General features: G+C 42.3%; 1 long non-coding RNA gene across 1 annotated transcript; it reads left to right on the forward strand.

The window, feature by feature from the left end:
• Positions 1-405: 405 nt before the first annotated feature.
• LOC148057372 (uncharacterized) lies at positions 406-7,584 on the forward strand. The gene is made up of 3 exons (XR_015701587.1): positions 406-563; positions 663-771; positions 7,383-7,584. It is a non-coding gene; the product is annotated as an uncharacterized LOC148057372 (long non-coding RNA).
• Positions 7,585-22,343: the final 14,759 nt, after the last annotated feature.

The raw sequence follows: 22,343 nt of genomic DNA on the forward strand, positions 1-22,343 counted from the left end.
AACATGTTATTTGGAAACGGGGGGGGGGGGGGGAGAGAGAGGAGCAGGGCCTCGGGCCTGTAACCTGGCGGATCACTAACGGTGCTCCCGGGGGCCACAAAAACGTGCTGCCATTAAAAAACTCCGTGCAGCCGGTGCCTGCCATCGTGCCCCTCGTACCGCCGCGGCGGCGCCGGCCCCCCGCCCGCCGTGGCGGCCCTGGACGGCCCGCCCGGCCCGGGGCTGCGCCGGCGGGGCCGGGGGCCGCGGGGCGGCCTCACGCCGAGAGCCGGGAGCCGTTGCCATGGCGACGCCGGCAGAGGCGAGCCGCGGTGCGGGAGAGCGGCCCTGCGAGTGATCGTATCGATTAAACGAGATTTTTATATATATATATATATATATATATTTTTTTTTTTTTTTTTTTGGGCGGCCCACTGCAAGCCACGAACAGGGAAAGCACTGAGTGGAGCTTGTATGGAGGGTGGCCGCCAGGGCCCTTCGCCGTCCCCAGGAGTGGGTGACCCGGCTTGTGCGGTTGTTCCCCAGGGCGAAGTCTCCCCTCTGCACCACACACAGTGAATAAAGTATGTCCTCCCGGTGCCGAGCCCCCGACGCATGCCGTCCTGATGGCAGGCCGCGAGGAGCGCTTGGAGGCAAAGTTAATGTGTTTTTATGATGTTTAGGGGCAGCGCACGCCAGCGGGGCAACACTCGAGCACCGCTTGCCAGGTCTGAAGTCACTGTCGGTCTGCAGACACCTCAGGTCGTCCCACAGGGATTCCTTGGATGGCAGGTAAGGACCTTCCTGCTGGAGGAAGGGCTCCTGTGATACTCATTATCCTCGGCCTGACCTCAGCGTGAGGATGCAGTGACCCCCTCGCAGTAACAGGGCACCCCTCGCTCCCAAGCCTTACGACCTGCGTGGGTGCATGCGTGCCCGTGCGGTCCTCTTGCCTCTCCCATCTCGGGAAAGCGGCACGGTACGGAGCAGCAGTCTGCTGAAGGATCTGTTACTGAAGGAATTCATGCATCTTGCATCTTGAAGATGCATTATTAATGCCTGGACAAATCACATCAGGTGGAGCTCAGCAAGTCCCTGGCACTGCAAAAAGGAACAAAGGCTGGTTCTACAAGAGAGAGAAGGATGAGACAAATTATAACAGCTGGGAGTTTCTTGTCAGTAAGATGGCATAGAAACAGAAATGCTAAAATTGTTTGCACATACGGCAAGTTTATATTTTTATTGGGAAGGAAATTACACATTGCACTGTGAAGAAGATACGTTATTTGTATCCTAATAAACATCACATTGTTGGGCATCTTTGAATTTCACGACAAACGGGGCCAGCTTGCTGGCATCCAAATTACTTCCAAGCGCAGTTTTATTTAGTATCTGGAAAGGACTATAAAGACTGGATTTGCTAGCAGAGGGCCTGCTTCTCGTCTCCTTGAAGTCAATGGCAAACCTCCCATTCTCTTCAGCAATAACTGGATCAGGCCAGAGTTTGTAGCAATCTTCCAAAGTGAAGGAGGCAATGCTGCCTGCAACAGCACGTGGGAAGGCATGGACCTCAGCCTCCCGGGCAGAGAGCAATAGTTCTTCATCTCTCTAACTCTTGATAAGAAGATCTAATTTGTGCAGCACAGGCTTTGATGCCAGCTAATATTTTTGTCCCCATGATGCGAGTACTTAGCCAAAATCCGGGCCTTGCTGGCTTTGTTGCATTAGGAAGGGAAGAGGATGATGGGAACCCAGGATTTCTTTCGGAACGGCCCTGTTTATTTACAGAGGATGCACGCAAATTGCTATTACATCAAGGCATGAGCACGCAGGGTAGTTTCTTGTTTGGAAGTGTTAAGTCTCTTTTTTAGTGAGCACTCAGCCAGGAAGAACTGTATTTTGGCTTCACCCCATGACAATGCACCATTGCTTATTACTCTAGCAGGCGGCTTTCCCAATGTCTTCTCTTTTCTCATTGTTTTTCACTGCCTCACACATCCACCTATAAGCATACAAACCCCCAGCTGTTTTACTCACAATCTTCACCCAGGAGAACTGCTGGGTCTACTCTCTGTTCCTGCCCTTTCTGCTCTTGCCTTGTCAAGCTGAGCCATGCTCTGGGCAATAACTTCAGTTGTTTCTGCTGCCACTAAATTAAAGGGCACTTAATTGTTGTTCCAGTTAGTCTTAAAAAAAGTTTGTTAAAAAAAACCTCTGACTTTCACCCACCCTGTATTTTGTGATTGCCATTTCAGCACATCCGTGCATTATTTTTGACTTCAGACTGACCGACTGGAAGGCAGTATTTTCTTCCCTAAGAGCCTCTAAGGGCACACTGGTAATTTGTGTTTAGTTGACAAAAAAACCCAAAACACTTCCAGACATCTTCTACCAACTTGCTATTTTTTTCTCCCCCAATATATGACTTCATAGGATTTCTATCAAAGCTACTTATCTAACTTTAAAAAAAAAAAAAGTGATCAAAGTGCTTAAAAAGAATCTGAAGTAATTCTTTTATCACTAAAACAGTATGAAATGCATTTCCACTAAGTCACTGAAAACAGATCTAGCCTTTGGTATGAAGTAGAGAGAGGAGAGTATTTGTTAGGGATCCACATGAGATGGTAGGAGATTATTGGGATATCTCTAGCCATCACTATAGTTATAATCACTCCCTTGGAGCAACAGATAAAGCCCTCCAAGAAATAGGACCCAGTGAGGAGAGGGAAAAAAGAGAAGAGACAAAACAAGCAGTTTTCACTATAGCAAAAAGTAAAAAAATGTGTCTCTCTCATTCTTTAATGTATTGGCAAGCTGATAGTGGGAATCTTGTTTTGCCAGAGCCAGACGGATGAGTGAAGGCCACAACAGAGGAGCATTGGTGTGAGGACAGGCAGGCATGCACTGAGGACACTGTGGGGTTATAGGCTTCATGCAAAGAGAACGTGCAAAGATGAAGCCGCTTAGATGTGGCAGTTCTTAAGTAAGGAGTTTTTAGTCAGCCTTCCTTGGGATTGAAGAATGGCAGGGCACTTAAGGCAGCTAAAAGCATCTAGGTCTTCACCTGAAGACCATGCACACAGACACGTGGCATTTGCTCCGGTATTCGAGGCCCAGGCAGAGTTAAAGCACTCTCATCAATACCTCTTGTTTCCTTCAGTAAAACTCTTGTTTGATTAGACTCAAAGTGCATCTTCTGCTTGTTGCCTATATTCTGAAAAGAGGATTTTATTTTATTAAATCGCAGACTAATGATTTCTAGCACATTAAAAGGGGGCATTTTTCCAAAGCTACTTCTGTGTAATCTGTCTGTTAAATAAGAATCTTCCTGGCATCCTAAAGGAAATGACATTCTATTTAAACATGTTACCTGCTGATCTACTAGAGAAGCAGGCCAGCAGTTTTTTTTGTTTGGTTTGTATATGCATGTGTGTGTGGTTGTTTCGTGGCTCCTGGGTAATGTTATCCATATTTTTCTGTTTGGAGAATCACTTTTCCCTACGCACTCACCAACCAACATGAAACCACCTAATTATATTTTCATAATCATGATTAAAAACCATCTAAATTATCCTGCTTGATGTACTCAAAGAGTTTGTTGATTGCTTTTTGATGTGTATTAGAGCTTTTTGCAGAGCCACATCAAATGGTTTGCTCCACAATGAAATAAAAAAATCTTGTAATATACATATCTTTAAAAAAATATATAATTTATATTCTGCTAATTAAGCTACATCAAAACCAAGTCTATCACCATGAAATAATTGTGTAAAAGCTACTCACCTATTACAAGAACATTAATTTCCACTTTACTTTTTTTTTTTCAAAATATCGATTTTATCTTATACAAGGCAATTCAGCATTTCAAAGCCTCAGAGTCTCAAAGTGTTTTTCCACATCCATGGAGACCTTAAATCTTGAATACAAAATCAAGTTTTAGAATAGAAAACTCAAGTAAATAATATTTTCATGTAGAATATGCTCCTTCTGCATAATGGATCACAAACATTTTAATTTTTTCTCTGTGTTGCTTTCACATTTTAAATATGCCACGCCAAATCCTGACAAAAGTTCTGTCCACTGTAGAGAAGGGTTTGAAGAGAGGAGGGGAGAAAGGAGTTTTTGCAGAATTTACCCCTGATCCTGGTTTGAGACTGATCCATAGCCCATTTTAACAGGAGACCATGACAATGTACAGGTGTAGGTTTGGTGCTGGTCTGGTTAATTCTGAAGACTGTGTTGGGACAACATCATGCGGAGGGTCAGAATTGAGTGGAGGCTGGGGTTCCTCAAAGCAGTGAAGGACTTTATTAGATTCGTCCACGAGCATGTTGGAGTTAAGGTTTGCTTCATGGCTGTCCAGCACCGATCACAAAGTCAGCACTCATTAAATAATAAAAATAAAATACTCTAGGAAAACAATTAAATAATTCAAACTCTGCCTACTTGATATCAAATCTGTTGTCATATCAAATATTCATGTGAAATAAATCTGTAGGTGTGTCTGTATGAATGGAGTGTGAGTGCAAATGTTGATGCTTTGCTACAACTTGACGGCCAGCCTTCTAGGGCAAGAGCACGGAGGTTGATCTCATGTGCAAAAGTGTCCTCCTCCACTGTCGCCTTCCTTAGCTCTGTGTGTGTGTGTGTGTGTGTGTGTGTGTGTAGGCTCTCTCCTCTCCTGGAAACCTGTAACATGCTGCCACTTAATCTGTGGTATCAGTGACAGCTATGGGGTATTCAAGTACAGCTCCATTCATCCATGTGTTTCCAGTTTGACTTTCAGTAAATGTTTAATGATCCTTTTCAATTACTGGACCAAACAGTATTTGACACGAATGCACCTTGTCTAATACTAGCACTTAGACAGGAGTGCATTTTTTAGATAGCACTTAGCATCCACAATGTTGTCATGATATTTGTGAATGTACTCTCAGGTTGATCTTAATGACCCCATTACAAAGGTCTTCTCATGCCTTGCTGTGTTATTGTCTCTCTTTCCTTGACTTTACTGATAAAGTGCTGTCAGAGTTCACCTGGGAACACTCTTACACTCAGCGTCCTGGGTTCAAGCCCTAAAAGGACATTGGCTTTACTGCCATGGCCGTAACTACCACTGGAAAAGTAGGTTCCCCCTATGAGACCATGTGAGACTGACCCTTTGGCTTCTCTGGCTGCGTCTGATCTCACCTGTGGCCCATGTGTATCGTGCACCTTTCTGCTGTGTGTCTCATGCATCCCTCAGCTTCCATGCAGGGGAATGGTTTCAAGTACAGTGTGGTCTCACTCTGGCCGCTGCTCCTGTGCTTGATGTCCATGGGAGCCAGGGCATACAGCAGGAGAGGCTGTGTCCTACAGCAAAGGCATAAGCCAGGTGTCAGGACACAGCCCATACAGAAGACACAGAAGTATATAAAATAAGACAGATGAAGGAATATTGCTATTCAAATGACTTGGCCAAATAATTGGCAAGTACGCAATTAAATAAGCCATTGAGGGATACGGCTACAGGGCTGTGACTGCCCCTTTACCTGGCATCCAAAGGTACTTTCTGTAGTTCTGAAAACGGACAATGAATTCCCCCTCTAACGTTATGCTCAGATCCTCCCCTTCTTACCTACCATCCCTTCAACCCATCAGGGTATGAAAACAGATCGTCTGCCCGATGCCTTCCTCTGCAGTAATGAACAAACAACGGGATATGGCAGCCCCTTGGCGGGCTCTGGAGATGCTCTCGGAGCATGCCCAGCATAGTCTGGCTAGACTAAGTTCCGTGTGAAACTCTCTGAAGGCTTCACTTTCTTTTAAAAGACTTCTGGAAAAGCAACCACCACCATTTCTACCTTGCATCAGCCTCGGGGTTAGGAAGTAGGACACCCACATTCGGTTCCTATCCTTGTTGGAAAGAATTCAAACACACTTCTAGTCATTAGACTATAGTTTTTTCTGGGAATGCTTTACCACTCGTCGTGAAGCTGCACCACTGTGCAGAAAAATGGTTTGAATTCACTGAGAGAAGGAGAAAGGGCGAGCGAAGGCATGACTCCCCAGGCTAATGATTAGGCAGCTTTTTCGGAAGTAGGAGGAAGTTGGCTCCAGTCATTCCTCTTGTTTTGTGCTTTAGCTTATGCCTGTTTCATATCATGTCCCCATTATTTCAGTTAAACTGGTGCATTTTGGTATTTTGAACAAGAAATTATAGTCTGGTACCTACCTACTGTGCATGCTCACGGTGTTCTGCCTATGCAGTGATTTTATTCTGTGTATGTCAATGAAGGAAGCTGAGATTTCTCATCTATTTCCATTTATATGGGATGGGATCTATGAGGCCGATCCAGTCGCAGTGAAAACGTCTCTTTTTGTCAAGTTTTTTTTCCCCCCAGCCTTTTTTGCGGTGTCATCTTTTATTAAAATCACATTAGCGCTTCTGCAACAGCCGTATTTTATCAGGATCTCTTAAAAGAGGATGAGTCAGACCATCTGATTTTATTTTGTTAAGTTCATTTTTGATTTGCTGAGTTTAGTTCAGATATGAACACATCTTGTCCAATTTATCTTTAATATAATACAGACGCTGGCACAGGCGCTGATCTTGGTTATACTAGTGTAAATTTGGGGACATGCCAATGGAGCGCTGCCAAGGCCATATTAAAATTTCACTTTCAGCATGGCTAGAACTGCTAGCTTCTCAGGAAGCAGGCTGCCGTGGTGGGACGAGCCAATGTACCACTTCTCAATAGTTCTGCAATTCTCTCTTGTTTGGAGAATATCCCAGGTAACACAATACAACCGAAGTCAGACAGAGCCAGAAGGCTACTTTACATAGCCTGAGGCTGACTGGATCGCTAGTTCACATAAGCCTTGACTGACGGGGATAAGCTGGTGGGATTTAATCAGTAAAGAGGGAAAAATGAAATAAACTTTGTACGGATGGCAAGAACCATGACTAGTCAATGTATTTATCACCTGGCTATTTCCCAGAGTCATACAGTAAAACAAAGAAGAAATGAACAGCATCCAACCTGTCCAAACTGTGTTTGTTCAGAATTAGCACACACTGCAAAGCCTGTATCAGGAAAAGGCAACTGGATGCTGTCACGGCTTTTCCCAGAAAACAGGAGTTCTGTGTAATTCCCCCCAGTTTATGTGTGTGCCCCAACATTCTGCAGTAAATGTTAAAAATGTAAATGATTTAAAAATGATAAATTGATTTATCCAGCCACCTAAGTACTTTGATATATCAGTATTCTGATGAAGTTTCAGATTTTGGCCCATGCAATGTAACTTCAGAAAACCCAGCTGATAGTAGCTTATCTTTCCTTGAGACTCAGAATGGATAATTTGCACTCTATATCCAGTGAAAACCTCGATAATTTTTTTTTTTTTTTTTTTTTACTTTGTAGGTCTGAAGGCTGCTTGGCATCTCTCACTTAACTGAAGCCAGAGCACATGATACAAAATCCTTTTAATATGTACTTCATGCTAAATCAGTGATAAACAGGGGATAAAATTGACCCTGCTTCTTTGGAATGAATCATGACAAGCCTGGGTTGGCGTGAATGGCAGCCTGCTGTGAACATTGATACCTCTGTAGTTACTGATTTATGGAACTCTCCTGTCTTTGCCCAGTTGTCTTCCTACCCTTTGCATGGTTTTTTGCTTGTTTAATATTGCCTATGCTCTAACTTGTGAGCTCTTTGGGTTAGTGATTCACTTTGTATAATTTTGTAGTGGCATCTTGTACTCACTTAAGAGCCCTTAGAAGCCTCTGCAAAGAAAAACAGTAAGGTGTGGGTTTGCAGTGTTTGTGGAGCTAAAATGCTTTTTGACATCCACGCCATTGAATATATGCGGTGCTTTTGCCGTCTTATCCTGATTATTTGAATCAAGGTTTGATCTGTCAAATATTTTAAAAATGTTTAATCCTTTCAACAAATAAAATTCACCATAAAAATACACAGCACACTTTACTGCCGAGAGTAATAATCTGGGATGAAGCCAACACTATGGATGAACGGGGTCTGCCAGGCCTCCAGGCTTTACGTGAACCTTTTGGGATTGCCTTCCTGAAGGCCCCAAGTGTAGCTCCGTGCAAGGCAAGCCTCGCAGCTCTGGAGTGTGGAGACTGGACCTCTGGCTTCCCTCTCTTCCCAAATGGAAGCCCCAAATTCTAGTCTACACTTTACCCCTGCCTTAGTAAAACCTGCAGGTTTTTGTGACAGCACAAGACAAAAGCTTTCTAAAAGACCATAAGGCAACTTGAAAGCCCCTGGGTGTAAGCAGACATCTGCCTGAAGATCTCAGTGAACTTGGGACTTTGAAGGGTGGGTGAGCACTGATGGGTGGTGGGGAAGAGGTCATGGTTTACTTTTCCCAGTAGGGACCATTGTGGGTACACAAAGCCCCTGGACTACGACGCCTAGTAGGCTTGTGCTCATGCAGCAAAGCAAAACTTAACCCAGGTAGAGAATCATAGAATCATTGAATCATAGAATCATTTAGGGTGGAAAAGACCTTTAAGATCATCAAGTCCAACCGTTAACCTAGCACTGCCAAGTCCACCACTAAACCATGTCCCTAAGCACCACATCTACACGTCTTTTTTCTCCAGCTGTTACTGCTTGCACCGGAAACTGCAGGAGTCAGATGAGATTTGGGGCTCAATGCCAAAGGCCTGGGGGCTGTGATGGGTTTCCACTTGCTGCCACTCAGTGACTTCACGCCCACTGTTGGGACCCCCAGGCAGATTGAGAACCACAGGCTGAGCCTACAGATGGGTCCCCCAAATTTTATCATCGCTCAGGTACGCACACTCTGGCAGCAAACTTCTTTCTCCAAGAATCAAAGAGATTTTAGCTTGTTTGCACCAGGGGTGCTCTCTTTTAAGAATGACGGAGCAGTGAGAGTGTGGCCAGGGGCTGGTGACCCTGTGGTGGTGCTGGATACTTGACTGTTCACCTCTGATCCCGGCTGGTGAGGTGACAGGGTAATTTTCACCCTGGGGAGGTGGTCCCTCGCATCTCCCAAGCTGTTCTTGGTGAATTGCATGGCTGGAACACCATTTACAAGTTGCTCATACAGGAACCTGGCTCTTACACCCAGACAGGTGCAGCACAACCACTCCGATGAGAGCGTTTTCCAGGTAGATAGTCAAGAAGATTTCTAAAGCTAGCTGATGGCTCTGAAATAGAAACAAGATAATATTTCCTTTCTCATCCTCTGTGGTCTGTGGGGAGGGAATAAAGACAGCCACCACTCATTTAGCGAAAGCAATTCAATTTTTAAGAAATGGGAAGAGACACTAAAAAGCACTCTATGACTTAGGGTCATTTAAGCAGATAGCACTGAAGCAAAACCTATGATTAAGAGCAGCAATTATTTTTATATACATTATTACATATTATTCAAATTCATAGCAACTGGAAAATAATGCATCTATCACTTTCATTTTCTATTCATTTTCTTTTAAATAAGCCCTACAAATGGTATAAAGAGTTTGAAACATAATTGCTAGCATGACTACCCTATCTGCAGCCAAATAAGCATTTTTTTATTAGACCTCATTTTATAAATGGAATGTGGCTTGCAAGTTTGAATTCAATCCTTCTCTGCTCAGCGCTAAGCCATATATTGGAGAGGCACAGCATTTAAATGTTGCCAAGATACCTTTGCAACCGGAAGGGCAAGAGAAAGTTCAGTTCTGTAAAGTGAAGGCTTAGGTTCTGGAGAGTAGAGCCAAATCTGTGGAGAAAATCCTAAAATTGCAAATACTGTGGATTTAGATTGATCCTAATAATGCATTTTATTATTTAGATGTAATAAAAATTCAAATGATGTGAAAAATAGTAAAACCTCTAGTTTAGTGAGAGAGATTGAAGTGTTTTTAGACTATGCTACATGAATGCCAATATAGACAATAGAGTTTTGATAGCTATTCATCTAACATTTGCAGAAAGACATTAACAATTTATCACCCTTCACTGCCAGCTGCAAACACATAATATCATTCACAAATTATGTATTTAGGTTTTGGGAACATGAGACGTTTTTTGTAATGCTAATACCAAGACCGTGTGTCCGGAGATATTGAACAGAGAGTCTCTGGCCCAATCCTGGTCTCTTTGATATTTCTATTGACATCAAAAGCGAGAGCCATATGCAAAGGGTTTAGCACTGCCATCTGCAGATTGCTATTAAATTTGCTGGGTTTTCTCACTGTTACACGACTGCATTTTCACGTAGTAAATCACAACAGTTAAGTTGTTGCCTTTTCCGTTCACTGCTGGTTACCCGAAAGTCTGCTGGATATCTTCTGATGGAGTTTCTCTGGGAATGCTACTCCAGGCTTTAAACACTAAGTCAGTTTTGTCAAAATATCCTTTTTTTTGTCATCATGCCTCATTATTGACCTTTCCACCCATGAGGGGACTCTGAGCAACCAATCTGAGTCAAATAAGCGTGAGGCTATTGAAGATGATGTGCACGTCGTGTGTTCTAGGACTACTTACGAGCAGTGAAACTCAGAGCTGATATCTTCCTCTCAATAAAATAGCCAGAAGGGAAAAACCTTCCCTGTCAGAATGGCTATATGAACGGATGAATTAGGATTAATAGACATTTTTAATGAGCTTTCTAAATTGGTTATAATAGAGAAGGCATTATAGCATGCTTGTGTCCCCACAATGCCACCCCAGCATGTGAAGGATGGAAAAGAGCAAAGATTGGACACAAAAGACTTTATGTAAATAAGTGGTTTGTACAAGAGAGAGAACAAACTAGAAGAATCTGAAAATCACTGCATCAAAGAGCTAATCCCAAAAGTGACATCCATGGGACACTTTAATAAGGATGAGGTATGTCTACACCAAAACCCAGAACCTGCTGCAGAGATTCATGAGCTATCAAAAACCTGAATAAGCAAGTCCACGTGGCACAGTGCAATGTTGTGGAGACTTACCAGCTTGGGCTTCAGTCTGGGATATCCTGATTGATACTGCACTGAACCTGAGGCGTATAAGGATCTGCCTTGTACATAGTCAGTTTTGGAGTCTGAGCACGTCGCACCACTGTACTTCTAGTGCTATTGTGGGCAATATCTACTGAAGAGATACAGACCCAGGTGATTTTGATTCTATTGAAAGCTCTGGCAACTGTCTACAGTGTGACATTTAACACAAATTGTTTCAGTTCTTTGTTTTCATATCTAAAATTGGGATAAAAGAATAATCATACCCCTTTGTAAAATGTATCTGAACTTTTTTAAAAAAACTATATGAACTGATATTTGAATCATTCTTTGATTATGAATTTATTCTTGATAAAGATTCTGAGTAAGGATTTTAATTAATAGAGAGAATAAGTAAATAATCCAATTGTGAGGGTTGAAATAAATCAGTTTTAGCAAGTTTCATAGCCTATCCATTCTTAGGGGCTGATATTAAACTGGGCACTTGTCTGCTTCAGAGAGAGTGGTATAACTTTACAGGAGAATTTATTTTTGAGAGGGAAGAGCAGACCCCATAAATGAGATATTAATACTTTCTTCATTACAGCTAGGTCATATGCAGCTGCATTTTCAAAACCCAGGTGTTCTGCACTTTAGGCAGTAGGTGCTCAAACAAATCTCTGCATGCTACTCTGGCTGGGAGTTTTTAACAGTTATCTTAAATGCTGATCTCTTCTAAAAATATGACCATATAATTACATGCTCAGATACTAAGAATTGTGACGATGGTGACTGGAGGCATGTGTACTGGTTCCCTGCTGGACACTTGGAAATTAGCAGTCCTTGCCTTTACTTCTCAACGGGATTGCTACAAACATTGGCCTGTCGTTACAGATGGCTTCCTTATTCTCTGCCTAGCAGCGACAGAAAAATGATGCACCCAATTACTAGTGCCACTTAAAAAAAAAGTGCACAGCTCATTAGTTTGAATGGGTGTGCAGTTCTGACCTAGTGTGTCATTTACATATTATAATGAGTCATTAGCATATGCTAATCACAAGCCTGAGCCTAGCCCTGGCACTTCTAAAAGATGCTGGATGATGCTCGGTAGATGCTGGCTAGCGTTGACTGTGTTCTGGATGCCGGCTCGTGCTTCAAGCAGCAGCCTGGGCTGGTTGGCTCCAAACTTGGTACCAGGAGAAGTCTGCAGGAACGAGTGCTGAATCAGGTTCGAACACAAGTAGAGGCTTTTTGAGGGAATGCATGTTGCAGGAGGGCAAAGGAGATTTCTGGGGACCAGTCATAACAGGCAGCCCTCTGTGATCTGCAAGAGAAGCTGGTCAAAAATGGATGGAGACCCGCAGACCTTTCCTAAACATGACAGCAATATCTAGTCCATTCAGCAAGAAGATACGAGCAGAAAAAAGGCAAAGTGCCAAACCCCTGGGATGGTCGTTGAAGATTTCTATTGCAGACCTTGAAAGAGCCATGAGTAAGAACAAAACATGTTGAAGCTGAATTTCTCCCACACCCCACACTTCTAAAGATGTTTTGAACTTGGCTCACTTGCCTTGGGGTCCAGTCTCCACAGCTTCACCTACAGTTGCTGCAGGAGGGACACAGCTCCTCCCTGGCTTACCTTCCACCTGCCACCACAGAGCAGAGAGCAGGGGACCCTGGTTGCCCTTCGTGTCCTGAGGGAGGGCAGGGGAAGGATTCATTTGCCTCCAGCTGAGCCTACTGGAGTGCCTTGGCTTCCTTCTTCTAGGATGGAGCCACTTACAGCCCCTTGATTTTCTTTTTTTCCCTTGAGATTTCAGACTGTCTCAATTGGTTCTAGTTAGTGGTGTTCCTGAGATAATTTACCTATTGGGTTTGGTCAGAGCCCTTCACCTTTCCTCCCTGGGGTACATCCACCATACCATATAGCATCTTTCCTATTAGTAAATGTGGTTTAGCAACCATGAGAGCTAAGCCTGGGAGCTGGAGCTCAGGGGAGATGTCTCCGCCTCAGCAGAAACGTTGCTGATGTTTCTCTTTTTCTTTGCACTGACCATGAGCTGCCAGGGGAGTGGAGCAAGGCAGCGTCACCTGCTGTTCTCATGCTTTTTGGGGAACTGTTCCTTTCTTCGGCAAGCTGAAAGCACTGGGAGCAATAGTACATTTCTCCTGCTTCATGCTTATAGTCGTCTCCCATTGGTAGTCTCTCCTGTCTTACAACTATCTGGGTAAAAAGTGTGGAGGGTGAACTGTGGAAGGTGCCTGCTTGCATGCACAAATCCAGACCAACCTTCGCAATGCACACCCTGTCCTTCCAGCCACGTTCGCCTCTCCTGTGTAATGGGTGAGGAGTCAACTGGAAGTGGTCACTGTGTGCCCAGTGCCGCAACTGCTGGATATCACCTTCCCAGCTACTGGTACCCCTGCCCACCTTCCCTCTTGACTGGAGAGGGGAGCCACACTCAGTACTGACAACCCTCAATACTCAGAAATCACGTGTTGAGTGCTTATTAATTGTGGGATTGGCATTAAAATCACAGGATGTTTAAAAACAGCACATTCTTTGTGCCGCCTTGTTCTGGAGCCAGCAGGGGTCAGGGTCTCTAGGGCTTTTCCTGCAAGCATTAGACATTGCTGGAGAGGAGGAAGGCAGAGAGGAAGGGAGCACTCTCACACAGGTCTTCTGACTTCAGGGGCTGCAAGCAAACAGACAACAAATGTTGTGGAATTGATTATAAAATTTGGCAATGCTGCACATGTTTTTGTCCGTGGGCAGAATAAAACAGACAAGGGCTGAGCCTAACTTAAGCTTTCATTTCTTTCTGTTGAATATTTTTTTCTAATTCCTGCTGATCCCGATCTCCATTCTGTTACACACAACCACCCAGAAAAACATGCTTCCTGGGTGTTTTCATCTTCAACTCCATGTTTGTTTATCCTGAGATTTCACTGCCCACTACTAGAGATGATGGCTGTTATTACGTGACTCTTCATACAGGTTTCACTGAAGCAGAAGTATCCTGTTTTTCAAACAAACTTCTATCAAGTAGAAGTGATTAGCCAAATTAATGTGAAGTTAATGTCCCAAAGCAGCACAATTTGTTCTCAGAACTTCACGCGACATTTAGCTAACAGCTTAAAGAAAGGGTTCCATTTGATAAAGCGATCAGAAAGAGTCACAGCAATGAGCTCAGATATGCAGGGCTTGGTATAGTTTTTCACTACCATAAATTAAAGAATAAGTATCAAATAATGTATTTAGCCAGGCAAGCATATGCAAAAAAAAAAAAAAAAAAAGGCAATTTGGAAAGTTTCTTGCTGTTTCCATGGTGCATCTTGGGAACAGTAGCTCTGAGGGCCAGAGAACAGTGCAGGGGAAGGAGGGAGAGGTTAGGCTTGGGAAGGCCAAAAAGCCAGACTTGAGGTGGAGGTCCAGGTCCTTCAGCCCTTGACATGTTAACGCCAACAGGCCTTCAATGAAACAGCTCACTGCTCATCCCTATGCAATAGCCTTTCACTTATGGAAACCTATGCCCAAATCATGTTCAGAGCAATAAAAGTCTGTCATAGGACAATAAATGTCAGCTGTTTCCAAAAAGGCTCTCAGAAGGATGCTGAACACTTGTTAGTGATCTTTCCCACAGAATAAATCCAAAGAGAGACAAGACTGGAATGGTAGTCCTTTTGCAGGTGCATTGCCTGAGCTGCCTGGGGAAGCGCATGCAACACCTGCTCAGGCACTACCTGACTGGAGTTGAACCACTGCAATTAGTCCCTCATTTTAATGAGCACCAGAGTCAGTCACATCTTTTTTAAATCACCCCCTTGTGATTTTATCCTTTGAAGTGCTGTTAATGCTCCACTACCAGCAAGATCAGTGAGGAAACGGCTCACAGTACCACTCAGATGTGCTGGGCACCTCGCAAGATCAGGCCAGGTCTATACAGCTTCTTGTTTATAGTTTTCAGGGTCTCCTTTGGCTGAAAATGGGACCTTCTCAGAGAGAACATCTCCCATCTGCCAGTGGGGTAGACGGCTCCTATAACGTGGCTGACTGACCATTTGACCTAGGATGGCCCAAAATGGCAGTGTGGCCATTCCAGACAGATGGGTTTAGATTAACTCATAGAAATCTCCTCTCAATTTAAGCATGCATCTTCTTTGCAAGGACAACTCCATGTTCTTTAAACCCAGGCTTCACACTTGTCCCACATTCCTAGGACTTGTCACGTAACTGTGAATCGCTCTGCCCATTCACCTCAGCTAATGCAGATAAAGTACAAAAAAGCTTTCAGTATAGTATAAAAAAGCTTTCAGTATAGTAAATGTTCAGAGGATGAACGTCTGTCTGTCGGGCAGAGCAATTCTGCTTGCACTTCAGTATTAAAGAAATCCTGCAAATTAGCATTCCATCAGCTACAAATCCAGCAACTTTGTGGGAAGCTTTTAAGAACATATTCCGTGGTCAGATGATTGCATATTGGGCTAGAACCAAAAGTGATTAAACATTGAAATTAGAAGCCTATGAAATAAGCTGGGATCCCTAGAAAATCAGTGCACAGCTTATTGTAAATTTGATTATGAATTTTTTAGGCACTAAGTAGACAAAATTGCTGTTAATCACATGTAAATTGAGATACTGGAACTAATCCACCAAAATTAGTGGGATTTTTGCCATTGATTTCCACAAGAGCAGGATTGGGCCTGCTCTGAGCAAGGAAGGGGAGGTGGAAAATTAACATCTTGAAAAAGAAAGACTTAGGCCAGGTCTCACTATCAAAATGATGGATGACTCAGTAAGTAACCACTTACTGACTCGACTCTCTTTCTCTCCCCCAAAAAGGCATCATTAGCTGAAAATCTGTGCCAAGCTCAAGTGCCACTTCTGTTAAAAAAAGTTAAATTTTGTTAGCATGATGTATTATCAAAGATCAAAATGGAAAACTTGTTTACCAAATACGTGCTGATGAAACGTTTGGTAACTGGTGCAAGGAGCAGAAATCCAGTCTGTAATGGGGTGTCAATAGAAGGCTTACATTTTCTGGAAGTGCTGCTGTGGGGTGCTCTGGTCTTTTCTGCCTGCCATGGTCGGATGGCATGGGTAATCTGCAGAGACACTGCAGCCTAAAGTCAAGTAAGCATCCTTACAGCAGACATAGGTTTCTTAAGAACAGCTAATATGTTCAGGTAATATAGGGACAGAACCTCAGAATTAAGAGTAAAAATCAGCTGCATTTCAGAGTGAAACAACTGCGAGCTAAGGAAAGAATATTTTACTACCCAGAGTTCAGCCTCGGTATGTATTTACCTACTGTAGCATTTGGGAATAAGCAGGCACAGTTTATGAATCAATTATTGATGGTGCTGTAACCCACTCCATGGCAGGCCAGAATGCACAAATGGCCTTTGCACTTTTAAGGTACAACCATCCAATATTGATCACTATTTCCTATGCTGTTTAACCTCGTGGACAAATCATTATCAGCTCACATTTATGGAGGCAGAGATTCCCTAATTCTCCTTTCCCCCTTTCTTGGACTCAGCACAGCAACCAAGGGCAGAATGAGGAGAGAAGTTAATAATCACTTTAAGCTGCCTCTGCACCATATTCTCAGGCTACTGGAGATCCTTGGCAAAAATTTCATCTTGAGGATGGCTCTGCACCGCTCTAGATGAGTCCTCATTCCTGAGGACTCATTCGAATGACAGCCATTGGCCATGGCTTACCAGCCACACTGCTTCGTCTCTTTTCTCCTGTTGCGTATGCCAAAACCTGGTGGAAGTGTCTTTACCCATCCTGAAAAATCCCTTACATAAGGTAAATTCTCCAGAGGCCCTTTATGCATGGTTTACAGCATCATTATGCTATCACGCAGCCATAAAACGCATAAAGTCCCAAACACTGAAAGCAAGACTGACACAGGCTCGCGCTTTCCTCTCACTGCTCCTGTACCTGCGGAATATGTGCAGCACAAACTGCCTCTCCTCACCTCCACGACCCAACGCGATGCCCTGGTAGGTCGCAGTGGGTTGCCAAACGATTGCACACTGCACATGATGCCCCTGAGGGAGAAGAGGGCTGGAAAACCCTCAGCAGATGCGGGCGTACCTGCAACATGGCCGGGTGACAGAGGTTGCGTCCAAGGGTCGTGGCTCTTCCCACATCATCTGATGCTAGAAAGTTTTCTCCTGTCAGCAGATAAGCCACTGTACAGCCTCAGCTGTCAAAAAAGAAGCAGCCTGAGAGTCTAGGCAAATGAGAATTAAACACGACTGCTCGGGTACTGTGTTATGACAAGCATATTTCCATCCATTATTTTCAGCTACCTAACAAGAAATCATTTCGGTATCACTGGCTAACTCTATATACTCACTCATTTGAGTATAATGACTTTGGTTTCATCTGAAGACTTAAAATTCCTCTGGGCAAATTGGATATTTTTTTAAATCTTTGCGAATTGAAAAATTTAGTAGCCATGGTTGATTTCCCATTTTGATGGGTACATTGCTCGCTTAGCTATCTCTCAGGCAGAGTATATCACCTGAAGTGTGAAGTTCTATAAGCACAAATTATGCCTGATACTGAGATGCCTTCTTTTTTTTCCCCTAATTAGTAAAGTTAATTTGATTTAAATGGCAGTTCTGCTGAGGTACTTGTATTTATTCCGCTTTGAATTCACGAATGTTCCGAACCAGTTTTCAAAATATTTAATGAAGCTATAAGTTTCCTGTGGTCAAGCAAAAAAAAAACCAAAACCACACAAATTATTACTTGAACATGCTATTCCCAAACATTTTGAGAGGGCTTGCTGTCCTTTATTCACAAGCTTTGATTTTTTAGGACTGGTGACTTCTCTTATGTGGCAGAAAGTTGCAAGTTTCAGCTACGAAGACCCAAGAAAAACATAAATCTCTTTATGAGAAACATGTTATCTTAAGACAGTCTGTTTCAGTGTAGTATGTTTGCAGACTCCTGTGGGTCCCAGCACTCCTACTATGGGGACCACAAAAGGTAAGCAAAACCAGCATGCCCACTGCCAGTAGATTTTCATTTGCTGTGCAGAGAACCCCATTTCCAGCAATAAATCCTTAGGGGTCCACAAATTGAAAAATGTTGAAAACCACTGCCCTAGGAATTGTGCTCCTACCTTGGAGCTATCTTTGCTAATTGGGCAGAGCTGACAAGCAGGTCCAATATGGTGAAGAGAGATCCCCAGATTATTAACAACATGATGGCATCTGGAAGTTTTGTAGAGCAATAGAGGCACAGCTCTAATCAAGGACTTTTTCAGCCTCCTGTATAGCCAATCTGTTAAAGATTTAGCATATTATATATAATGCCCTCAGCAACTGACTTTGATGCATGTTCAACTGTGAAACATCTTTTGTAACTAACATAAAGAAATCATTGTTTATTATCTGCTAGGTCCTTAGAATGGAATCTCTGCAAAGGTCACCAAAATAAATGATCTATGTTTTCAATATCTATGAAATACTGATATCAGATGGAATTACTCTGCTATCCAAAGCCCACTAAGTCATGGACATTTTTTTCTGTATTTCACTAGGATTCTAATCATGGCCAAACCGTGCGTAAGACAAAGGAGACGTGTTAAACTTAGGGTACTCAGATTTTAGGTGGAAAATAGGAAACAATGTGGTGCAAACATAACTACATTTCTGTCTGATATGAAGTGATTTATTTTAAGTATTAGAATGCAGTTTATTGCAAAGTATTGAAGCAGTTTGTTCTTTGTTTTTCCCCTTTACTTGGTGCAGCACAAGCAAAGAGTAAGGGATGTGTCCTGGCCTAATTCCAATTTGGGAAATTACATTTTGCCTGACCCTAAATTCACCCTACAGTGCCAAAAAAGAAGAATAAAAAGCCTCCAGCCCTAAATCATTCTCCGTTGCTGTAATTATTCATCAGCAGGTACATCTGATGGCTTCCTTCAGTTTTGGGGGAAACAGATCATTGTTTGCAGGGCGCTTTATTAAGTTATTATGCTTTCATTCTCTAGAATGAAAAACATACTATAAATATAAAATAAATGGTTTGGGGAAGCCTTTATTTGTTTCTGAGCTAGTCTACATCTTCAGTAACTGATATTAGAGTAATATAATCTCCTTGTCTTCAAATTTGTTTTGTGTTTGACTTAGCAAAGAGTTCCTTCCCCTGTTCTTCCTCAAACTAAATCTCCATTTAAATCACAGAGGGCTTGTCTGGGTTAAGAGTGTGTACAAATCAGTCAGGATTTCAGCATTTGGTCCTTATGGCTGCCATGGCTTGTCAGCATCAGCTTCTCAAGGACAGTTGCCAGAGCAGCTGCCAAGATGTCACCGTGCAAAGGTTGGGAGACTACCTCCAGGTACCGGACAATGGTCCACAGAACGTGGCAGAGCATTTTGCTGTTTCAGGAGCTGCTCAAGCATGCAATGTGCTGAACTCTGTGGATTGGGAACGCCTGTTTGAGGTGATGTTTCAGCAAGTGGCTTTTTTCCTGTAGCTGGGTCAGGAAATTTTTTCCTTAAGCTTTTGACAGGAAGACTGAATTGCTGTGATCTCGTGTTGTTCCCTGTGATATCTGTTAGTGCTCCTATTACGACGCCAGGAGCAGGTGATGAAGGAGTGTGAGGAGTACACTCCATGTGGTATCAAGCCCCTGTCCTTGCCACCAGACTGTGCACACGTGCTGCAAGGATGTGGAGGTGCCAGGGAGGAGCATGCAGCCCCAGCACCGTACCGGGTGCTTGCCAGGATGCTTTCAGCAGTTCCCAGGGATTTCGTCTTGTTAATGCCAATGGTCGTCAGCTGGAAATGAAACTAAACTGTATTCAAATTCCTACAGAATCAGGGCTAGCGCATCTCAGGACTGGAGTGCCCTTCCAAGCCTGCTTTAGATCCAGCTTTATTTTCCCTGAAGTCAAAGTCACATTAAAAATCTCCATGTTTCTTCCTTAGTTATGCAATCCAATGGCCTTCTTGAAACTGATAAATAAATATAAATTATGCAATCACTGCTTAGTTTTTGTGTGCGTGTTCTTATTTTTTGCAGTTAGAGCAGGGAAGCTCTGCACTGGAAGAAGTCACCAAGCTACTGTCATTTTTAAGGTGGACTATGCTGAGTACTTACTTTCATTTAGAGATAATAGACTCTAAAATTGGCCAGTTTTGATTTACAGACATAAATTAGTAATAAAAGTCTCTAATGACTTTAAACATTTCACGTTGATAATTAAATTGTAAAGGGGGCTATAAATGGATGGGAAGAAGAGAATATGTTCCTGTTAATATTTATTATACACATTATAGGCTTGACTTAAATATTTGAGGAAGAGGGGACACCCTTTGCACTAGGCAAGGAACAATGCCACACTGAGTGACAGACCCTGCCCTGAAGAGTCCACAGTTTCAAGAAAGAAACAAAGCTTGCAGAGAGATAAAGTGATTTGCCTGGGATAACGCTGTTAGTTCTCACCAAGGATGCTGCTTCCAGGTCCATGACCCTGTCCACTGCACAGCAGTTGCTGCACAGGACATAAAGGACAGGAATTTAAGATATCAAGTTCCCACAATACTAAATAGAGAAATATCTTTACTTGTGTTCATAACAGGTCCATTGTGCAAAAAAGAGTGTTTTTTTCCTAGACATCCACCTCAGTAATATATGAGAGGTCGCTTAGTCCTGCCAGCAGATGCTGTACGTTCCAGAAAAATGCAAAGAAGAGATTGACAAAATCAGGATCTTCTAAGAGGATCATGTAGCTGTATTTTAATTTTCAGTGGAAAATGGCAGTTGCCTACCTGAGTGCTCACAAACCATCAAAAAGACCTCTTGAGAGACATACAATTGATCTTAAAACTATGAAATATATAAATATATATAAATAATACAATAATAATTGTAGCAAAGGTCTGATGCTTGTATGTATTTAATATAAAACTTATAAAATATATTGCATGCACATCAAGGCTTCCTCTTTAACTGTAAGTTAAACTTCTGTCTTAATAAAAACTGAGAACTTACTGGAATCACTTGGCCCTGGCATAGATAGCATTCAGAGAATACCATATATTGCAAGACTCACTATGAAAAGCAAGAAGCAATATTTGAGATGTGGTCAGCTAAAGAACATTTCAGCCTTTACTGGACATCTTCAATCCCTGTAATGCAAGTTTGCTCACCTCCAAACCATATTTTTCCTTATGTAATTATGCATAATTAAAAATGTACTTATAATTTCTAGATTGAGTTTTTTAGTAGTATCACCCTCCAGCAACAGTATCTTCTTACACACTTTTCTGGCATTAGTTGCCTCCCTGTCAAAGTTTTTGAAGACAGGACATGACTAAGTTTTTGTCTTCTGTGAAGAAACTCTGTGCATCTCCCAAGTACACAAGACCAACATTTAAAACATCTAAAAAGACATACTCAGTTTCTTCCTTATCATACTTCTTTACTTTTCAGAGAGGAAAAACAAAAGCTTTTGCTAAATAGGGAAAAAAAAACCAACCTAGATTTGTTTTAAAATGTCCTGGACTGGGTGACAAAGTTAGATTGTTTACCAGACAAGAAATATTTCAGATATTCATTCACAGATTTACAAAAAAGAACAAACCAAAAATGTATGTATAACTCTTGTCTGTTTTTTCCTGACCTTGAAAGTTCATAAATTAATATTAACCCCAAAGTTCAAGAAAATTGCAATAGAGATGTACTCAGACTGCTGACAATTTCTGAGAGAAACTTGCAAAGACCAGTATCATAGATTTTGATGAGAGGAAGGGTTTTGCAAAGAGATGGTATCAGCTTTTAAACATACTCTCCATGGACAGGGGTAAAAAAAAGAACAGAATTGCTTAGGACATGCCTTAAAGCTCAGCAAGTTTTTGAAGGGATATGTTCGTGTATCTGCTCATCTGAAACAAAGCAAAAAATCACTGAGTGATTGATTTTTACCCCAGCATAAAAAGATTTTATATTTTTGTTTTGCATTGCTCTAGAAGCTATCCAGTGGTTGAGTACTAAACAAACAAAGATAAATTAAGTCATTCACTCTCAGAAACTTCAAAAGTGAAGTGATACAGTGTTGGTGGTAACGAGTTAGTCTTACACAAAGTACTTTTGCTTGCTTTCATAGGAAGATCACAAAAAGAGACAATCTTACCCAGTTCACTAATTAAATGAACAAGATGAGTGAGTATACGTTAATAACACATAATTCAGATGCTTTTCACCTCCATCATGAACAGATTTTATGAGATTTTAAGTATTTATTATGGTGGATTCTCAATATGAAATATAACTCCTAGCACCCAATGTCAAATTTAGGGCTCTGATTTTCCACCCAGATTTCTCCAGTTCTTGCTGATGTCAATCACAAGTCCCATGGATGCTATTAGTTAAATAACATGGTG

Source organism: Nipponia nippon, unplaced genomic scaffold (genome assembly GCF_047370975.1).
Source record: "Nipponia nippon isolate SJK-2023a ecotype South Korea unplaced genomic scaffold, ASM4737097v1 scaffold_1, whole genome shotgun sequence".
Taxonomy (NCBI): domain Eukaryota; kingdom Metazoa; phylum Chordata; class Aves; order Pelecaniformes; family Threskiornithidae; genus Nipponia; species Nipponia nippon.